Below are 21,115 nucleotides of genomic sequence, written 5' to 3'. Positions count from 1 at the left end.
TTCAAAAGAACAAAAGCAAACAATGCTGGCGTGGATGTGGCGAGAAAGGGACACTCCTTCACTGTTGGTGGGAATGTCCACTGGTTCAGCCCTTCTGGACAACAGTATGGACGATTCTCAAAAAATTAGAAATTGAGCTCCCATTTGACCCAGCAATACCACTCCTGGGAATATATCCCAGAGAGGCAAAAATGTATAGTCGAAGTGACATCTGCACTTGTTTGTTCATTGCAGCACTCTTTACAATAGCCAGAAACTGGAAGAAACCTGAATGCCCAAGAACAGATGACTGGTTAAAGAAACTTTGGTACATCTACACAATGGAGTACTATGTAGCTCTTAGAAAAGATGAAGTCATGAAATTTACATACAAGTGGTACAATATGGAAAGTATCATGCTAAGCGAAATGAGTCAGAAAGAGAGGGATAGACATAGAAAGATTGCATTCATCTGGGGGATATAAAGTAACAAAGTATGAGATTAATACCCAAAAATAGCTGAGATCAGCACCAGGAGGATTACCCCATAACTTAGAGGCCAGCCGGGTATCCTAGAGGAAAGGGCAGTTCAGATAGAGAAGGGAGCACCAAATAAAGGATGTTTGGAGGATCCTCCCAGGAGGGGAGATGCATGTCGAAAGTAGACTATGGACTGAACATGTTTGCCACTCAATGCCTCTTTTGCAGACCACAACACCCAAACGGAGAGAGAGAACACAGGGGATTGCCCTGCCACAGAGGCAGGGGGGGATGGGGGGATGGGGGTGGGAGGGATATTAACCATGGTGGTGAAAAACGGGCACTGGTGGAGGGATGGGTATCTGATCATTGTATAATTGAAACCCAAGCACAAAAAAATTGTAAATCTACAACTATAAATAAATAAATAAATAAATATGTGATTTCTGTTTAGACTATGAAAATCAACTCTATGACAGTAAAAATCAGTACATATGAAACACACAGAAACATGACACATTTCACATTAAGTATCAATTAATAGATTGATAGAACTGCCAAATACCAAAGGAGGAAAGTGTAATTAATTGGGTGAAACATGTCTTGGTATGAGCTGCCAAATCCAATGGATACTTAGCAATGCTCACTTGACTTGATCTCCAGGTAACGTTCACATTGATGAATACAATCTCTTCCATGATTATGAGAGAACTAAATATTAAATTTTAAATTACTTTGAGCATTCTCAAACTTCTTTTCCTAATGCTTTCCCCTCAGTGTTGTTTGTTCATATTTTATTTATTTAGTATAAGTTTACAATATTATGGACTTAAAATTAAGCTTTATACATCTTTATAAGTGTGGTTGTCACAACTCCCACAAAGTTCCAGTGCTGTGCTACCATATAAAGAATCCCTTGACTTCTTCATTTTCCCTAATTCACCCTATCATTTTCACTGATTTACTGGGCCCACTCGAGCAAATCGGTGAACAATGGGAGGACAGTGACAGTGACAGATTGAGCTTGTTGTTTCTTGTCAGTTTGCTTGATTTACTATTTCATGTTCTATATTGAGAGGAATATCCAATTTTTTTTTGTTTTTCTACTTTTTTCATTTAGATTGACCAACTCAAAATAAATTCATTCTGTCTCAAAGAAAACAATTTCATGCTTTTAAGGGTAGAATAGCACTCATTGAGTCTATACCACACATGGTCATTTTCCATACATGTCAGTGCACATTTAGATTCTTTCTATATATTGGTTGTGGTAAATAATGCTTCTGGGTCCATAAAGGTGTGCATACCCTTTCATATTGTCCTTCAAATAAATAACTGGAATGGTATCACTGTTTCACATGTGGGAGATTACATGGGGACACAATGCTGTGTAACCTATGGCTGTAAGAAGTTCCAGACTTGAAGGCTGAAGTGTAATGTTCTCAGGAATCCCACAAGCCTCAGAGACAGATTGTCTCGACCTTGGCCCAATCTAAACCATGCAAACACATGGTGGCGCCAAGCAGCAGCTGTGCTGATACTCCCTGCAGAAACAGTAAACTCTACCAATAAATCACTGAAACTTGGCTGCCAGGAAAGAAAGAGGGAGGGAGATAAAAGATAGTGGCGGACAAATGAACGATGTCTTGAAACTCTCCTGAGTGTCCTGTTCATTTCTTTAGGACCATCGAAATCCAGATCCTGTGACCCCTGCTCATGGGTCAGCATCAATATGAATTATCATTTTATTTCAAATATCAATAATAATATTTTTCTCTTTTTGATAACATAACATCGTTGCCTGACTTGTTTTTATTCCCTTCATTTGCTTCTCACCAAATGTATAATTCAGTATTTTCCATTATCCTTCTAACTTATTCTGCTTCCATCCAAGTTGCAGTGAACTGTAAGACCAATGTTACCAATAGCCGCATGGCGTTTCCATACTGAATTATTTTTATCACAAATCCTTTATCTATGCATCTCATTGGATTTTTGACTTCTATCTCTAACATCATTACAAGTGCTGCAATGAACAAAGGTGTGTACAGAACTTTTAAAATTAATGTTTGTGTTTTAGGGGTAGATATCAAGGACTGGAATTTCTAGGACATACTGAAGCTTTGTTCATACTTTTTTTGAGAAATATCAATGATTCTCATAGACCTGAAACAAAGGACATTCCAATCAAGGGTGTTGAGGGGCCAGATATAATAGAATAGTTAGGGTACACTTCTAACACCCACTCTATCTGGTTCAATTGCTGGCACCAGATGGTTCCCAAAGTATAGCCGGAAGAAGCCTTAAAATCTCCAGCATTGCTGAGTGTGGGCTGGGTATCTCTGATACTAAAAGGTCCAAGCAGCATCACATCCTTGGGTCTGTTGTGAACCAATGGTCAGGTTGGCAGAACATAGCTACTGGTTTCCATACCTCCTGAATGTTACTTGGGAGGGTTCCCCATATGAATTATAAATAATGGCTCCATTTTTGTAGTAAGGGATTTCTGTTTTTCTCTTTTGTTGAGCTTAGTGATGTGTTATATCACGATCACGATCATCCTGTTGTTCGTTGATTGCCTCAAGTAGGCATCAGTTACGTCTCCTTCTTTCCAGCCCTGAGATTTTAAAAGAGCCATATTCAATGCTCTTTCAGGGTTAGGAGAATGAGACCCATCATTGTTACTGGAATTTGGCATATTGAGTATGACATGGGAAGTTTGCCAGACTCTGTCGTATGGGCAGGATACTTTTGGTAGACTACTGTGTTCTCCAAAGGAAAAATGAGATAATAAGATGTTGTGCACCCACAAATGCGGTCGTGAGCTTCCGGGAGCTGGGTTTTATAGTCTCTGCATCTTAGCCGTTGATGGGACCAACCTGGTGCCAGTGGCAGCTGGTGGATGTGACGCCCACCTACTGGAAGATGGGGGATCTGGGTGGAGAAGGCCCAGTTCCAATCTGAGCAGGCTTGGAGATCTCAGCCCCAGAACCCAGATGCCTGGGTTTTTCTGCCAGTTCCTTCATGCATGAGGCTTGACCGGACGTGTGGAGAGTGGTCTCATCATGGCTGTGGCTGGTTCTGGAGGTCTTCGGCTGCTGGGGCTCTGCTTGGGGGCCGGGGAGGGAAACTCAATCAGACCCCCTCCAAGGGGCCCTGGTGAGGACAGCCAGGCATGGGGGCAGGAGACTCTGACGTGTTATATATGGTGGGAAATAGCGTGTTATTAGTAGTGGGGGCAATATTTTCTTACATTGAGTAGAATGTCTTTTAATTTCCTCTTGACAGGCAAACAATTTTTAGATTTATGTAGTCCCATTTGCTTTATTTTGTTTTTACTTTCTTTTGCCAATGGTGTCAAATTAGTTTCATTACCTGCTAAATAAGGGGTAAAACTTTATTTTATATTTTAATAGTGAACATATCTTTTTAATAGTGAAAATGCACTCTCATCTACTTTCTAAGGATTCAAGGAAAAGTTTTATGAAAAGCTTTCAGATGTACATTTGTATGTTACTGTCTTCATTGATTTGCATTTCTTTAAGGTTGATGCTTTTGCTACAATGATATTTCTTGATGTGGGTAGCTTTGGATGCACAGACATATTGTTATCTCAGTTTCCTGAATTTTTGCAGATTTTCAACTTCTCAAGTAACATTTCTTTGACTACAATCTTTTATTTTCTTTTTCTTCTCTCATCATCTTTTGGCATTCTTTCAACTGTCTACCTTTCTGATGCAGGCTATGCTTCTCACAGAAACCTCTTTTTATTTGTATCTTCTGCATTTGAGAAATTTCTTTAGATTTTTTCTTTAATTTTCAATATAAACTTCCCTCTTTGAGACTTGATATATTTGGTATGCCTAACATGCTAGATTACATTCATCCATTGTCCTCCATTCCCAGCAATTCTATTTGGATTTTTTTTAAATTGGTATGTTAATGAAACAGGACTTCTTATGCTTTTAGAGTTTTTGCAATGTTTAAAACATATATATATTGTATTAGCTTCTCTGTATTTATTAGGGATGTTTTAACTTTGTGAAGATTTGTTTTTTTTCACTTACCTCCTCCAATTCTGTACCTTTAAGTTTGGCCCCTAAGGGATTTTTTTTCTCTCCATTCTCTTTCATTCCACTAACTTGATTTTTCATTTTGTTGCTTCCTGGGGGATATTTTTTACTTTGAGGAATTCCATCTTAGTTTTACTAAGATTTACTGCTGATACTTTTTCTATTTAAGCACCTGGGTTAGCTTACTTTATTTGCATGTAGGCAGCTCTATGGCTTTAGAGTTGTTTTTGTTTCAATGGCACTGGGAAACCTAGATTGGTAAAGGGCAGGAAATTTAAAAACCTCAGTCATCATCACAATGTTGCCATTGTGGGTGGACTGGGGAGCTCAAAGGGAGAACACTGGCTAGGCTTTTTCCTCCAGGGTCCCTGGATTTTCTATTCCTAAAATAGTCAAAGGAGCAACAGTTAGTCCACTAATTCCTTGACCTATGAAAATCCAGCCTGCCCTCCCCATTTTAAACTTGATTGTATTTAGAGAGCCCTGCAAGCTATCAAGAGTATCTCACACGCATGGCAAAGCCTGGCAAGCTACCCGTGACACATTCGGTATGCCAAACACAGTAACAACAAGTTTCTCACAATGGAGACGTTACTGGGCCTGCTCCAGCAAATCAATGAACAACAGGAGGACAGTGCTACAGTATTTTAGTGAATTTCCAATTTATCTGCAGTAAACTGCAATTAACATAAACAAAAATATTGCTTCAAACAAACAAACAACACTGTCCTCCTGTTGTTCATCGATTTGCTTGAGTGGGCCCAGTAACTTTTCCATTTTGAGACTTACTGTTATTGTATTTGGTGTATTGAATATGTCAGGGGTAGCTTGCCAGGCTTTGCTGTGTAGGCGAGATACTCTCAGTAGCTTGCTGGGCTCTCCAAGAGGGGCAGAGGAATTGAACCCAGCTCAGCCGGGCTGGCTGCGGGCAAGGCAAACACCCTACTACTGTGTTAATGCTCCAGCCCATATTACCGACTGAATAAGATCTTAATCTAAGCAATAAATTCATTTCCTGGTAATAAAATCATATAAGTCTATTCATTTCTGCATGATAACTACAAGTACAACCAATTTTGTTGTTTGGGTGAGCTTCGATATCTTTCACTTTGTTCTATTTCAGATCAAGTAAATACTGAGGACATTAAAAACATTATTTTTCTTAGTGAATCAACTAAGTCCAATCAGAATTCGAGATTGGCTCTCTAAAACTCCTTTTCTGAGAGAGCAAAGAAGGAAAGGAACAATGTATATGTAAGGTTTTTGTGGGAAACATGTTACATGACCACTAAATACAAATTCACAATCACAAATCACAAATCATCCTGTTAATCGTCGATTGCCTCGAGCAGGCCCCAGTAACGTCTCCTTCATCCTAGCCCTGAGATTATATTCAAGGCTCTTTAGGAGAATGAGACCCATCATTGTTACTGGTATTTGGCATATTGGGTACGCCACAGGGAGTTTGCCAGACTCTGCCGTGTGGGCAGACTACATTCGGTAGCCTGCCAGTTTGTCCAAAGTAGGAATGAGATAATAAGATGTCCTGGAGGTCTTTGGCTGCCGGAGCCCTGGTCGGGGCGGGGAGGAAAGCTGAACCAGCTCCCCTCCAAGGGGCCCCAGCGGCGAGGACAGTCAGGCGCGGGGGCAGGAGACTGCACTGTTCTTCTTCCGGGAGCTGGTTTTTATAGTCTCTGAGTCTGAGCCGTTGATGGGATTACACGGCGCCAGGGGGCCAGTTGGTGGGTGTGACTTCCGCCTACTGGAATTTGGCACCAACCATGCTGAGACCACTCTCCACACACATGAAGGTACTGGCAGAGGGACAAAGTCACGCGGGTTCCAGGGGCGAGATCTCCAAGCCTACTCGGATTTGGGCTGAGCATCCTCCACCCAGATCCTCCAAATACAAATTATCTGGTAATATTTGATATTTTTTCTAATTTTTGCTTACATACTTTTATACTTGTAAAAGTATAGGAGTAAATTTTAGGCAATTACTTATTGCAGGTCTTATAAGTGATAAAGAAATTAGATTTATTATATCAAAGCATCCTGTTGATTTTTCAGAGCAATTAGAGATCAGACTTTATATTATAAGTTCCTCTACACTATACAATGCTGAACAATACTTTGTTTTCGGTATTGTTATTTCTGTTATTTATAATTTCTTCTCTGTCATGGCATGAGGTATGAAAAGGAAATAACTTTCAGTGTGAACAAACTGTATACCCCTAGGAATATATATATATATATATATATATACATATGAATATATATACATATATGTATCCCCATATTCTTTTTATATGTATGATTTCTCCATGTTCACTACACTATACACAAACAGACACATGCATATGCATGTTGTAATTTTCAATTGTTATTCCAGTTTTCTCTATTCAGTTTTAAATTTGACATTCTTAACACTCTTTGCTAACTTCCGTAATAGTAAAACATAGTGCTGGAGATGTCAAAATGCCATCACAGCCTGAACTCTGGTTAATTTCAGAGTAATGCTAGAGTGGAATTCTCCAGGCTTCTCAGCCTAAAGACAAGATAGGTGCATAATAGATGTAAACATGCAATTCTGATAATATCAATTTATTAAATCTGTCTGGCATATAAATCAGTGAGTAAAACACAGCGCTTCAGCATTTCAGATATTCTAAAACATATGTTTGAAATTATTCTTTAAAATATGCTCGTCACGGCCACAGCCCCAGAAACACAAGAACTTAATGCAGAACCCAGCAGCTTGGAGCAGAAAAGTGAACGGACTATGCGTTAATCCAGGCCATCATGTCTGCCCAGAGGGGAAAGGGTGTTGCCCCATCCGCCCTCTCTTCTCTGGAAAGAAGGATGGCAGCCGCATGGGAGCCTTGTGGAACAGCAGGTATGAGCCGGGAGTGTGGGGGCGACTAAAACCTCATCGGAAGGGGAGCGTTCCGGTCCATCCTTCACGCCCTACCGAGGTCACCAGTTGCCCCCCACGAGTGGCTCTCCAGCACGGCCACAGCCCCAGAAGCACAAGGACTTAATGCAGAACCCAGCACCTTGGAGCAGAAAAGTGAATGGACTATGCGTTAATCCAGGACATCAAGTCTGCTGGAGGGGAAAGGGTGTTGCCCCATTCGCCCTCCACCCTCCTCCCTCTGGAAAGAAAGATGGCGGCCGCATGGGAGTCTTGTGAACAGCAGGTATGAGCCGGGGGTGTGGGGGCGACTAAAACCTCATCGGAAGGGGAGCGTTCCGGTCCATCCTTCACGCCCTACCGAGGTCACCAGTTGCCCCCCACGAGCGGCTCCCCAGCACGGCCACAACCCCAGAAGCACAAGGACTTAATGGAGAACCCAGCAGCTTGGAGCAGAAAAGTGAATGGACTATGCGTTAATCTAGGCCATCATGTCTGTCCGAAGGGGAGAGGGTGTTGCCCTATTCGCCCTCTCTTCTCTGGAAAGAAAGATGGCGGCCGCATGGGAGCCTTGTAGACAGCAGGTATGAGTTGGGAGTGTGGGGGCGACTAAAACCTCATGGGAAGGGGGGCGTTCGGGTCCGTCCTTCACGCCCTACCGAGGTCACCAGTTGCCCCCCACAAGCGGCTCTCCAGCACGGCCACAGCCCCAGAAGCACAAGGACTTAATGCAGAACCCAGCACCTTGGAGCAGAAAAGTGAATGGACTATGCGTTAATCCAGGACATCAAGTCTGCTGGAGGGGAAAGGGTGTTGCCCCATTCGCCCTCCACCCTCCTCCCTCTGGAAAGAAAGATGGCGGCCGCATGGGAGCCTTGTGGACAGCAGGTATGAGCCGGGGGTGTGGGGGCGACTGAAACCTCATGGGAAGGGGGGCGTTCCGGTCCGTCCTTCATGCCCTACCGAGGTCACCAGTTGCCCCCCACGAGCGGCTCTCCAGCATGGCCACAGCCCCAGAAGCACAAGGACTTAATGCAGAACCCAGCAGCTTGGAGCAGAAAAGTGAACGGACTATGCGTTAATCCAGGCTATCATGTCTGCCTGGAGGGGAAAGGGTGTTGCCCCATTTGCCCTCTCCTCTCTGGAAAGAAAGATGGCGGCCACATGGGAGCCTTGTGGACAGCAGGTATGAGCCGGGGGTGTGGGGGCGACTAAAACCTCATGGGAGGGGGGGCATTCCGGTCTGTCCTTCACGCCCTACCGAGGTCACCAGTTGCCCCCCACGAGCGGCTCTCCAGCACAGCCACAGCCCCAGAAGCACAAGGACTTAATGCAGAAACCAGCAGCTTGGAGCAGAAAAGTGAACGGACTATGCGTTAATCCAGGCCATCATGTTTGCCTGGAGGGGAAAAAGTGTTGCCCCATTCACCCTCTACTCTCTGGAAAGAAAGATGGCGGCCGCATGGGAGCCTTTTGGACAGCAGGTATGAGCCGGGGGTGTGGGGGTGACTAAAACCTCATGGGAACGGCGGCGTTTCGGTCCGCCCTTCATGCCCTACCAAGGCCATCAGTTGCCCTCCACGAGCGGCTCTCCAGCACGGCCACGACTCCAGAACACAGAAACCAATTTCTTAACTATCTGACTTTCAGTAGAAATACTTCCAGGGACAATAGGTAAAATAGCAGAAATCCAAAACCAACATTTAATTCATGAACCCAGCTGTAGAAAGCAAATCACTTCACAATGCTTTTTCAGCATGTCTGATTTGGGGGGGGGGGGTAAACTCTAAATAATAGTGGTGAATCTTTTATTGAAACAGTAAATCTAATCAAAGCAGATAGAGTGTTAACTAGAATTCATCTGTCTCACAGGGACTGGGAGGGGTGGGGGTGGGGTTTTATTGGGGTACTTCATGGTAAAAAATAAGTATTGGTAAAGGGAAATGTGTTTGATATTTGCATGACTGAGACCTAAACCTGAAAGCTTTGTAACCTTTCCCACAGTGATTCAATAAATAAATAAAAAAAATATGCTCGAAATACCTCATGTTCTTATTTCAATATTATCTCTCCTTCTAATTTACTAAAATCTATAGTCAAATAATTTCTAAAACACACTTATTGTAGCTTTGTATGATTTCCTGATTCAACTACAAACTTAGCTTCCAAATTTTCCAATTTTTTTATTAAGTAAATATAATATGCAGAGTAATTTCCTTAGGTTATGTGTTTGATAACTATATAATCTGTCACTGTTGATAAAGTACTGTTTGTTGTTTTTCTTTTAAGAAGAATCTGAAGACATTCATACTTTTATTAAAATTATACATGGAACAATAGGTTTAGTATTGATTACCTTTTTATTGGTTTATCCATGATATAAAACTTATTATTGTTCCTTTTCGGTTTCCATAGTTCCCCAAAAATTCAACAGAAAACTCATTAGACATGTTTCAATGAATTTTTAATTCAGATATGTTAAAAGTAACATTTTTAATGTTGGGCTTGAGACCTTGAAATTTCAATTAAGAAAAATCGATGAGAGAATCTAGGTTGTTTGCTTTATACACAGTGACCTTGATTCAATCCTTGGCACTACATTTTGGAGCCCTGAATATCACCAGGAGTAAACTCTAAGCCCAGTTAGGTAGGGTTACAACATCTAACCCTTCACAAAATAAAAATTACTGAGTTGTTCAAGTGAACTTTCCTTATAAGCAATAATTACAGAATTATTTAAAATTTTATGCCTAACTATAGAAACAAAATGAATAATTAAACAGATTTTCATAAATTAGTGAGTGACTAAAAACTTTGGGAAGAATTTATAATCTTTAACACTTTCACTAGAAATAAAATGAAAGTTAATAAATGAAGCAACTATGATTAATGCACTTGTATAAATACTCAATTTCAAAAGGTTAACAAATAAAAGGAATTAAAATTAAAGCATGCCTGATCTAAAAATAACAAGTTACTATATTTCAGAGGGGCTGGAGTGATAGCACAGCGATAGGGCATTTGCCAGCTGAGCCGGGTTCAATTCCTCTGCGATTCCTCTGCCCCTCTCGGAGAGCCCGGAAAGCTACCGAAAGTATCTCGCACACACGCAAAGCATGGCAAGCTACCCGTGAAGTATTTGATATGCCAAGCACATTAACAATGAGTCTCACAATGGAGATGTTCCTGGGCCCACTTGAGCAAATCGATGAATAATGGGAGGACAGTGGACAGTGCTATAGTGCTATATTGCAGAGAGTCCAACATGTTAAATTATAATCTCCTCATAAAGTATTATGGAGACCTCCACAAGATTACTTAAATGTGGACATAATAATCATAAATATAGAATAGTTGGAAAGGGTAAATAAACTTGGGTTTCAACTTGTGTGATATTAATGTGTGGTTTTGCTTAGAACATAAATTTTATGCATTTTATTCACACTAAGAAGAGCATGTTTGAACTTTTAACATTCCTGAATTCCAACAAGCCTTATCATAAAATCAGTCATAGTACATGGTTTAATAGACAGAACCAGAAATAAAGGCATGTCTTAAAGTATCAGGAATTATGTCAGTATTAAAACAATATAAGTAAGCTGAAACACAGCTCGAATTTGAAAGTATGTGTGACATGCACAAAAATTACTAGGAAAAAAATACTAGGAAATTATACTACTGCAATCCACTGATAGGAAATTGACATTCTTCATCTCCAGTGGTGGGATCATTCTATAATTTCTAGAATAATCTAAGATAAGTGTCTGTGAACAAACACATCAAATTTCCCCATACAATGTAAATGACTTATGAAGTATATTCTCATCTCTGTTACACTATATTTATTTTATGCCATATTAACATATACATAATGTATACTATGGATGATGAAATGGACCATTTATTTTTTAAAACTAAGAATTTTTTTAGAGTAAAAAAAATTCTTATAAACAATATCGTGGATTAGCAGTTGTGACAAATGTATTATGCCAGGTGAGGTAAGAAACTTAATCATTCTACTGGAGATTAATTTCAAAGCAGAAATTATTTCTCACAGTAAATAGCCTGTTTGTATGTAATTTTTTAAACAAAATCAACCTGATTACTAAAGTATTGTCTGTAGACTTACTAAAGTATTATCAGGGACCTGGAAAGTTCAAAATTATTCACAATATTTCTGAGAGCCCGGCAAGCTACCAAGAGTATTGGATATGCCAGACACAGTAACAACAAAGTCTCCAATGGAGACGTTACTGGGCCTGCTCGAGCAAATCGAAGATCAACAGGAGGGCCTTTTATTCACAATATTTATTTGCATTTTAAAATATGAACCTTGCATCCATAGTGCAAAAGCAGTGGAATTAAAAAATGCCAACTTAAAATGAATGAAATAAAATATTAAACTATGTTACCAATCATTGAACTGAAAATTTAACGTTGCTTTAACTCTGTTGTGCTGAATTAACAATAAAAAAAACTAAAAATACCTTCAATAACTTCAAATAACAGCAACCTTGATGGGATAGTAAAATGTATTAGTAATACCACTAAAACACAATTCCTTAAACGACAACAACAAAAGTAAGTTAATGAAAGTATATGAAAAGTAAAGGCTTTTTTTTGAAGAGTGAGGGGAAGTTGGGTATTGGACTATATCAGCAGCACTTGGGATTACTGCCATTTGGGCCAGTGAAATTTAGACTAAAATGAAACAATATCGTGATGAGTGGAAGAAATATTTTTATACCATATATTAGATTAAGGGCTGATGTCTGGAACAAATATAGTGGATAGAGTTCTTACCTTCCTTGTACATTCATGACCTGGATTTCAACCATTAAAAAAATAATTAAAATATTGAGAGAGATCTATGGATACTTCTCTGAAGAGGATAAGAGGATACATGGTCTGTCAGTGAGCTTATGAAATGTGTTTATTGTCTCTTGTTATCAGAGAAATTCAGAGAAATTAAATCAAATGATTAGAAATCATCTCAGGCCAGTGTAAATGGCGTATATCAAAATGAGAGAAAAGCAAGATTTGTTGTGGATGTGGAAAAAAATAAAAGCAATGAAACATCTTTTGCTATTTGGGTGGACTGCCCTCCAGTTGCCATCTGTGGAAAGCACTGTGGAGACATCTTCAAAATTAAGAATATAGCTTCCATGTAGCCTTATAAACCCAATTCTTGGTACCTATTTAGGAACACAAAAGAGACATTAATTTAAAATATGTATGCACACGTTTATTGCAGTATTAATGCAACAGTCAAGATATGGAACCAACCCAAATGTTCCAAATAAATAAATAAATGGATATAGAAACTGTGGTACAAAATACACAGTAGCATATTATGTATCAGTAAGAAAAGATTAAATTTTGCAAATTACTACAATAAGCTTATGTGGGAATAGAAAATATTATGTTAAGTAAAAGAACTCAAAATGATAAGAACAAATACAAGATTAACTTATTCATCTGTAGCATATGAATAAAATAGAGAAATGGACAAGACTGAGTAAGAAGAAACTCTTGGTCTTTGATTGCAACTATTCCCAAGCAATGGGGAGAGCATAGAAAGTCAGAAGCTGACTCAAAAGCAATACAATAACTTTGGTGCCTCCAAAATTGATATTATTATTGGTGGTGAAGGTGCAGTAATGTTCATCAAAACGATGAAAGTTACACTATGGTCACCAGGTTACTTAAAATGCAGTTAAAACTGTAAATGAAAAATAAGTAAATAAGTAGAGCAACTAATCCATAAAAAACAAACCAACCTCAATGTCTTGGCTTAGGAAGACTGCTCAATGGTCAGGAGTACAAGCCAGATAGTAGTTAGTACCTGACTTTTAATTTAGCATTACATGCCCTTGCTCCCTAACCCCAGCACTGCCTGTTGTCTAAGAGATCCAGCAGCATTCAAAGTAGGACTTCACCAGGCTGAGCAATAATCACCTGACCTGTCTCGTCATTTATTCCTAGGTGAAGCTACTCAATAGTGGTCCCTGGGACTCCTGAGTTCTGTGTAAGAGTTGCCGTACTCCAAAAGCATACATGTGTATAATAAAATATGATTTGTACATTTACATTTCTTCGTGCTAATCAGCAATAGTTATTAGAAGAAAAAATATCAATATGATTGTTTGAGTCTCTGTTGCTTCAAAGAGCAACAGAAAAATAAGCAGGTTTTCTATTTGATGAAAATTTTATTGCAAAAGAGTAAAGTGGGTCTGTCACTGCAAGCAAACCAAGTAGCAATTTTAATGTCTTGAGATGAATTTTAGTTTTTAAGTAAAATTAGAATTTTAGCTTTCAAGATCATTGGGGAACAGTTTTCCCCAAATGTGCCCAGACTCCTTGTGTACCAGGTCCAGGCAGACTTGAGGCGAAGAATTACACGTATGGAGAAACACCTGCCCGGGAGCAGCTGATAACTGTTTATTGCCAAATAAACACATGTTTTATAGAGTTTCAGAACTTACAAGATGGTCCTATCACATGAAGTTCAGCATTATTGGCTTATCACCTTTTCTTCTCTGCTTTGCCCCAATACAATCCCAATCAAGGATGACCTGATAAGCGTCTGTAACAGATTCTGTGTCTTTGGCACGTGTGACTAGGAGTTGAGTGAGGCTCAAGGCTGGACACCCAGTGCTGACACCCTGTTCTTGCCAACTTTGCCCAAATACTCCCTCTTGTGAGGTTTCACTTCTGGGCCACTTTGTAAGGTTTGGTCTTATCTGCTTCAGTGCCTGTTGCCAAGATAAAATTAGAATGTTGGGCAACTCATTCTACCATTTTTATGTGATAATTTCAGAATGCATGATTGCATCAACTATTGAATGACTGAAAGAAATGTAAGGCTGAGACCTCAGTACAGAAATGGTGGCATTCTAAAAGGAAAACACATCTCACCCTCTCCTCTCCTCCGTCCACCTTTCCTCCCCTCCTTGTCACCTTTCCTCTCCTCTCTCATATATGGGCACACATCTATAAGGCAAAATAATTTAGCAAAGGAAAATAAGTAGAAGTTTGATCATGGATTTCCAAATTCATGAAATTTTATTATAGCAGCCTGACAAGACTAATATAATCTAGAATGTGGTGGATTCATCCAATCTGAATGATTCCATTCATCATAAGCATCATTAAATAGGAAATACTAATGTTGAAGTCATATTGAAGTCACAAAATATGTTATTGTTATAAAATCCTACATTTCCCTAAAGAAAACAATATTTTGCAAAGATTCGCTTTAGATTCATGAATAATATGTCATTAGACAATTTTTATATTATTTTATGCTAGCTTAGTTATTTCAATGTCTCTGTCACACCCGGTGGTACTCAGGAACTACCTAGTTCTGTGGTAAGGACCTGCTCCTAGCAGTACTCAGAGGACCATCTAGGATTAAATCTTTAACCTATCAATTGAATGGGCCTCCTGAGTATATGCTTAGCCATTTGAACAATCTATCCTGTTCAAAGTTTTCATATTTTTATCCTCTTCCATTATCATTCTCAAACAAAGTGTTTTTATGAAGCTCTTTTTCTGTTCCCAAAATTTTCCAAAATTGTAGTTATGGTGCCCTTTTATATTCTCCAAGGTGAACTTAATTGTGTTAGAATTCTGTTAGAAGTAAGCTATACATCCAAAGGGAGAAAGAGCAGACATTAAACATGACAACACATTAAATAATATTAAATACACATATATAAACATGTAAATACTTATATCACTGTCAGAAAGATAACTTAATGTGTTTCTTTGATAAAGAACATTCATATGGTCTTCTGCATATCAAGAAATCTTTCTATTCACTTATATTTCACATTAATTTATAAATTTCACTTGATTATCACAATAGAATACATTTTAGAAAAATTGTTAGCTGCTATAGGGTCTCTATGCCTTATCTATCCAGTCTAATTAAATAACACTTTAGTAAAAGAAGTCAGTCAGATAAGTTCAATTATTTAATCTTATATTACAGGTAGCACTGTATGCATTGCACTGTCCTCTCCTTGTTTATTGATTTCCTTGAGCAGGCCCAGTAATGTCTCTATTGTGAGACTTGTTGTTACTATGTTTGGCATAGTGAATACCTCACGGATAGCTTTTCGGGCTTTGCCGAGCAGGCAGATACTCTCTGTGGCTTGCTGAGCTCTCCAAGGGAGGCAGAGGAATCGAACCCAGGTGAGCCGGGCCGGCTGGTACAAGGCAAATGCCCTTCTGCTGTGCTATCGCTCCAGCACATATTATAGGTAATAAAGAATTTTTAAAAAATGATAATATTTTTAAAGTGTCCACTAAATATATAATAATTTATTTAAGACTAAAATTTTAGTTTAAAATAGAAATTAATCTATAAAAATTAGATATTACATGTTAAACAAAAGTATGATTTATGATAAAATAAAACTTTTTAATTCTAGAGACCTGGTTAATGCTTAGTAGGAAAGAAGAAATGCTCTGTATTTGAAAACTTTAGCTTTTCTTTAATAGCACAAAATTAATGTTTTTAATTTAATTTAATTTTATTTTCCCTATATTAGTAGGTTTGTTTAGTTCAGAATAATTGAGCAAAGAATATGCATTTTTCTTTTTGTTTATTTATATGTGCATATATATTTTATGTATTATACACACTCATACACATAATTAGATCCTCCCCAATCACAAAAGTAAGTCGCTTAGCTCTCCAAGCTCCTAAATATCATATTTAAAAAGCCTTAATTTGTATATAAAGTGAAATATATGATAGTTGCTAAAAATTTGCCTTTTATGAATTCCAACATTAATCCCACAAGATTCATCTGTCAAGAAGTGTGAGAATCAAAACTGCTCCTTTTGTTGCCTTTCACTCACTGAAAACAGAGTAAAGAACAGTTCCTTTGGCACATTCATCAAAACTGTGATCAGACTGATTAAAATGCAGATATACTGGGGTTTTATCTTTTATCTGTAGTCCAACAGTGATATCTGATTTATTTGAATCTCATTAACACTCTGTTTCCAAGACTTTTTTACTATTGTTTGCTGCTATTACTGGCATCTAATTAAACAAGCACAACTTGAAATTTTGTATGCACATTTGCTCTATATATTTCTCTGATACCACTTGAAGGCTGCCTTTCTTCCAGTTATGTACTCCTCAGGCATGAGGGGAAAATGGCAATTTGGGGCTGTTTAGCACTATATTTTTTTTTATAAAGAATCATGACTCATAAATGTTTAAATTGAATAATATCTTCTGTTTGGGATTTGCTTCCATTTATTTTAAAGAAGTTTTGACTTGGCATAGAGATTTTTTGATGTCTGAATGACAAAGACTGCATTTCACAGGTTATTTACTTATTGTTCTGATGTGTCTGATAATACACAATATGTATTTCACTTTTATTGCACATACTTTTACTAGTCTTTTTTCCACGTTTTCCCATTTCAGTCACTCAAATACTGTAAAAGTTAGTCTTACTAAGGGTTTTCTTTTAGAGCTCATTTATTCTACATCACTTCATATTTCTCAATTGTTGTACTAGAATCACAATTTCTAGCCAATTCTCTTTTCCTCTTTCTGAAAAGAGTCACTTAGAAGCCCCTCCCACACACATAGACAAAAACAGAAAAAGAAAATAAAAATACATCAGAGAAACAAAATCTTATTTTTTAAAAAAATGTTAATATTAATATTAAACGCTAAATTCAGTGTCATGCTACAGAATTCTGATGGGAATCTGTAAAAGTTAATGTAATGCCCTTTCTCTTAGTTTCATATACTTATAGTATTTGGTTCAGTGCCACAAACAACAGGGAATATATTGTTTATTTTTGTGAGTGTGGTTCCTACTACTCAAACTAAAAATAATTCAACTCAATTCTTAGTAATTGTGAAAGCAATTCAATCGTTTTCATATTTCAATTACTGGAATGGTAAAACTCCAAATTATACCATCTGATGCTTTGAGAGGAAACAATATGATCAAAATAAGAAAAATTTTATTAACTACCATTTGAAAGTTTAAAAAAGAGGAAATAATTATTCTTTACCATTTAATATACCTTTAGTACATCAGGTATGTACAACAGCAGATAACAACTTTTGGCATTTGCTATCTATTTTATTTTGAGGTGACCATATCTAGTGGAACTCAGGAAAGACTTTGAATGGGGATGTATGTTAGGGGCTTCTTTTCATCAGTACTTTGCTTGGATGATCTTGAGAAGCCTGGAAGCAAACAAAGCTTCCACATGCAAATCATGTAATTCAAACCTTTTGAGATATCTCCCTAGTAACTGAGACTATTATTTTATACCATTTTAATTAAAATTTATTTGTATTTTTTATTTATTTATTTTTTTACTTATATGTTATGTGTATCTGGGTTGGAGCAACAGCACAGTGGTAGGGAGTTTGCCTTGCATGCAGCCAAAATTACCGACCTGAGTTCGATTCCTCCAACCCCTCTCTGAGAGCACAGCAAGCTACCGAGAGTATCTCACCCACACGGCAAAGCCTGGCAAGCTCCCTGTGACATATTTGATATGCCAAACACAGTGACAAGTCTCACAATGTTACTGGGCCCGCTCGAGCAAATCAATGAACAACGGTAGGGCAGTGACAGTGTCAGTGATGTCATGTGTATCTAATGTTGGCCATTTGTAAAACGCCATATTCCAAAAATGAAAGACTGACATTCAATAAAGGAATGTGAAGTACAGACATTATTTGTATAGCTATAACTCTAATTTTTGGAAAGGTGATTTTAGGATAGATTAGTTACAATCCATGATGAAATACTCTCTTTTGTTTCCTTCTGCAGATATATTGGCATGAATACCTACAAATATAATCACTAAAATACATATCCAACAATCATTTATGGAAAGAGTGAGTAAAGTAAGTAAGTAAAGGCCCTCCCGTTGATCGTCGATTTGCTCGAGCGGGCCCAGTAACATCTCCATTGGAGACTTTGTTGTTACTGTGTCTGGCATATCGAATACTCTCGGTAGTTTGCCGGGCTCTCCGAGAGGGGCAGAGGAATCGAACTCGGGTCGGCCATGTTGGCTGTGTGCAAGGCAGACGCCCTACCCGCTGTGCTATCGCTCCAGCTCCATGGAAGGAGTGAATTAGAAATATTTGGCACTATTATTTAACAAAATATTATTATTATGATAAAATAGTAATCATAACAAAATATTATAATAATAAATAATTATAACAAAATATAACAAAATAATATTAATAATAATAATATTATAATATTAAAATAATCATAATGATTTTTAAATGTGGTTGTATGAAATATTGAATATAATTTTCCATTTCCAAAAGAAATTGAGCCAAAACTATATGTTTTATTTAATATATTAATACTTTTATAAATAAAATTTAGGGTTTTTGATATTTCGTATTGTATAATTTCATTGTATATATTCTATCTTTGTTTATATAAAAGTATATTGCTATGTTTCCAGTACCTGAGTGAGAAAGGCAATAAACTACTAATAGTGAGTACTTAAAGTTGCAGGAAGAATTTTTTGTTTCTGAGTTGTATAATTAAGACTTATTTTATTTTAGGTGATCTTTACTATTTAATAAGGCTTAGCTATTTACAAATAGAATTATGAAATTTCTAGAGTAAAACTTTCCAGTTATGTCTCCTAGGAGAGAGTAATACAAAAATTTTAAGTCTTGCATAGAAATGCCATCAGATTGCTAAATAACAAAGTATATAATTCCCAGACATCTTCTTTTAATTCAGTTGTGAAGAAAAAAACTGGCTTAAAATTTATCATAGTTTTTCTCTTCAGTAGAATATGTATTTCCTAAGACAGCATTTTAAAGGAGTTAGGGAGTCATGTTTTTCCACATTATTTTTTCTCCTAAATTGGTAGCTGCATATCTGCACTAAAAGAAACAAATGAAAACAAAACAAAACAAAATAACAAGTTGTTGTTGGCCGTGGAGACACTCAAGTGAATGCATATTTCCTTTGTATTCTCATTTCCTTCGTGATAACTTGGGCACATGATCATACCTACATAAATAGAATGTGTGTATGTGTTTATATAACTTCCACATACCCTGTCTCTAGCTATCATTTGTTTTATGTGTATTTTTATATTTGAGTATTTTCTGAAAATTGCATCATGTCAAAAATTCTCTAATGTATTAGAGTGGAGGATTGTGTGCATTAATAGATGGCAGTACTACAGAACAAAAGAAACCACTTGCAATCTGTCTAGTTTAAAAATGCAGTTACAAATACTAATAAACTAAGTTTTTTATTCCATTGTCATAGGTCGTATAAAATGAAAAATTGCAAAACACAAAATATTTCTTAATTTATATTTCAGTATGGTTAGTTCTTTTAAAGTTCAATAGTGTCAAATTAATTAGAATTTTCAATAAAAATATCAATTATACAAATCTCCTCACAATTGTTCCAACAGTGCTCTTAAGCAAATGTTCTGTGAATGAGGTTACAATAGCAAAATTTAAGAGTTTGTTATAAAATGAATATCCTGTATGGAGAAAAACAAATCAAAGCATAATGCTTTTCTAATCATTTTTTCTTGCTTAAAAAGTGATATAATTTTTTAACCTTGATCTCTTTTTAATTTAAAAAAGCACAAAGTTTAGTAAATTAAAAAATTATATCACAAACTGATATAGGTTTTTTTATAGAAACTAAAATAACATTTCTAAAAAAAGTGTTATTTCTACAAGGTGAAAGAAATTTTTCATCCAGTATTTTAACATTTCATTTCTTTACTCTCATTTATGTAATTACTTTTAATAAGAATTACCTAATTTAGGTCATTTCCTGATGATGCGTCAGTGAGCATGAACTGCAATTCAGTTGTGTCAGCTTTTATCTTTGAGTCAATGACCCATAGAACCACTTATACCACAAATGTAAAACGATACTGTTAGCACACAGATATTTCTAGTTTCTTTAATCATTGGGGAAAAGAAAGAAACATTTAATATAAGATGTTCTTCATTCTGCCCAAGTAACCCATCAAACTAAATTCTATTTTAGAACCAAATTTCCTGTCATTATCTATACTGTCAACTCTCTATTCATACCTCAATTCTTTGTCACTAAGATTCTATCCCATTAAATTTTCTCAAGCAGCTCGTTCAGAAATTACTCTTTTCGGTAACAAATGCCTCTAAACTCCAATCATTCTTAGTGTAATTGTACAGAAATTGTGTAATAAAATAGCTTAGTGACTATATGAGTCTCAGAGAAGTCTGAAATTCAAATTTCAGATTTGCCAGTATTTGAATTTTTGTTAATTCACCTTAATATTTCTGACTAAAACTTTTATTATTATTATTGAACTAGCATTGTTTGCAATAGAGTATTTTACTTTAAGATAAAATATCTTCATAATTGAGCAGGAAATCTGGAACATACTTTGTTTCTACTGTATCTACTTAACATGCTTACACTAGCGATATTTTTTATTATATAGTTGTATAAGAATGTGACAGCTTCACCTTTAAAGTGGTCAGCATATGTCACCATTGTAGTTAGCTTCTAGTATGCTTCTTTCTACTACCTTTTCCTCCACTACTTGTTAATCTAAATTTTATGCTCAGAAGTCAAGGATTTGTTACATCAATATTGTAGATATCCAACACTTCATTTAT

The sequence above is a fragment of the Sorex fumeus genome, unplaced genomic scaffold (assembly GCF_029834395.1).
Source record: "Sorex fumeus unplaced genomic scaffold, SorFum_2.1 ptg000034l, whole genome shotgun sequence".
NCBI classification, from domain to species: domain Eukaryota; kingdom Metazoa; phylum Chordata; class Mammalia; order Eulipotyphla; family Soricidae; genus Sorex; species Sorex fumeus.
Note: the sequence above shows the minus strand (reverse complement) of the source record.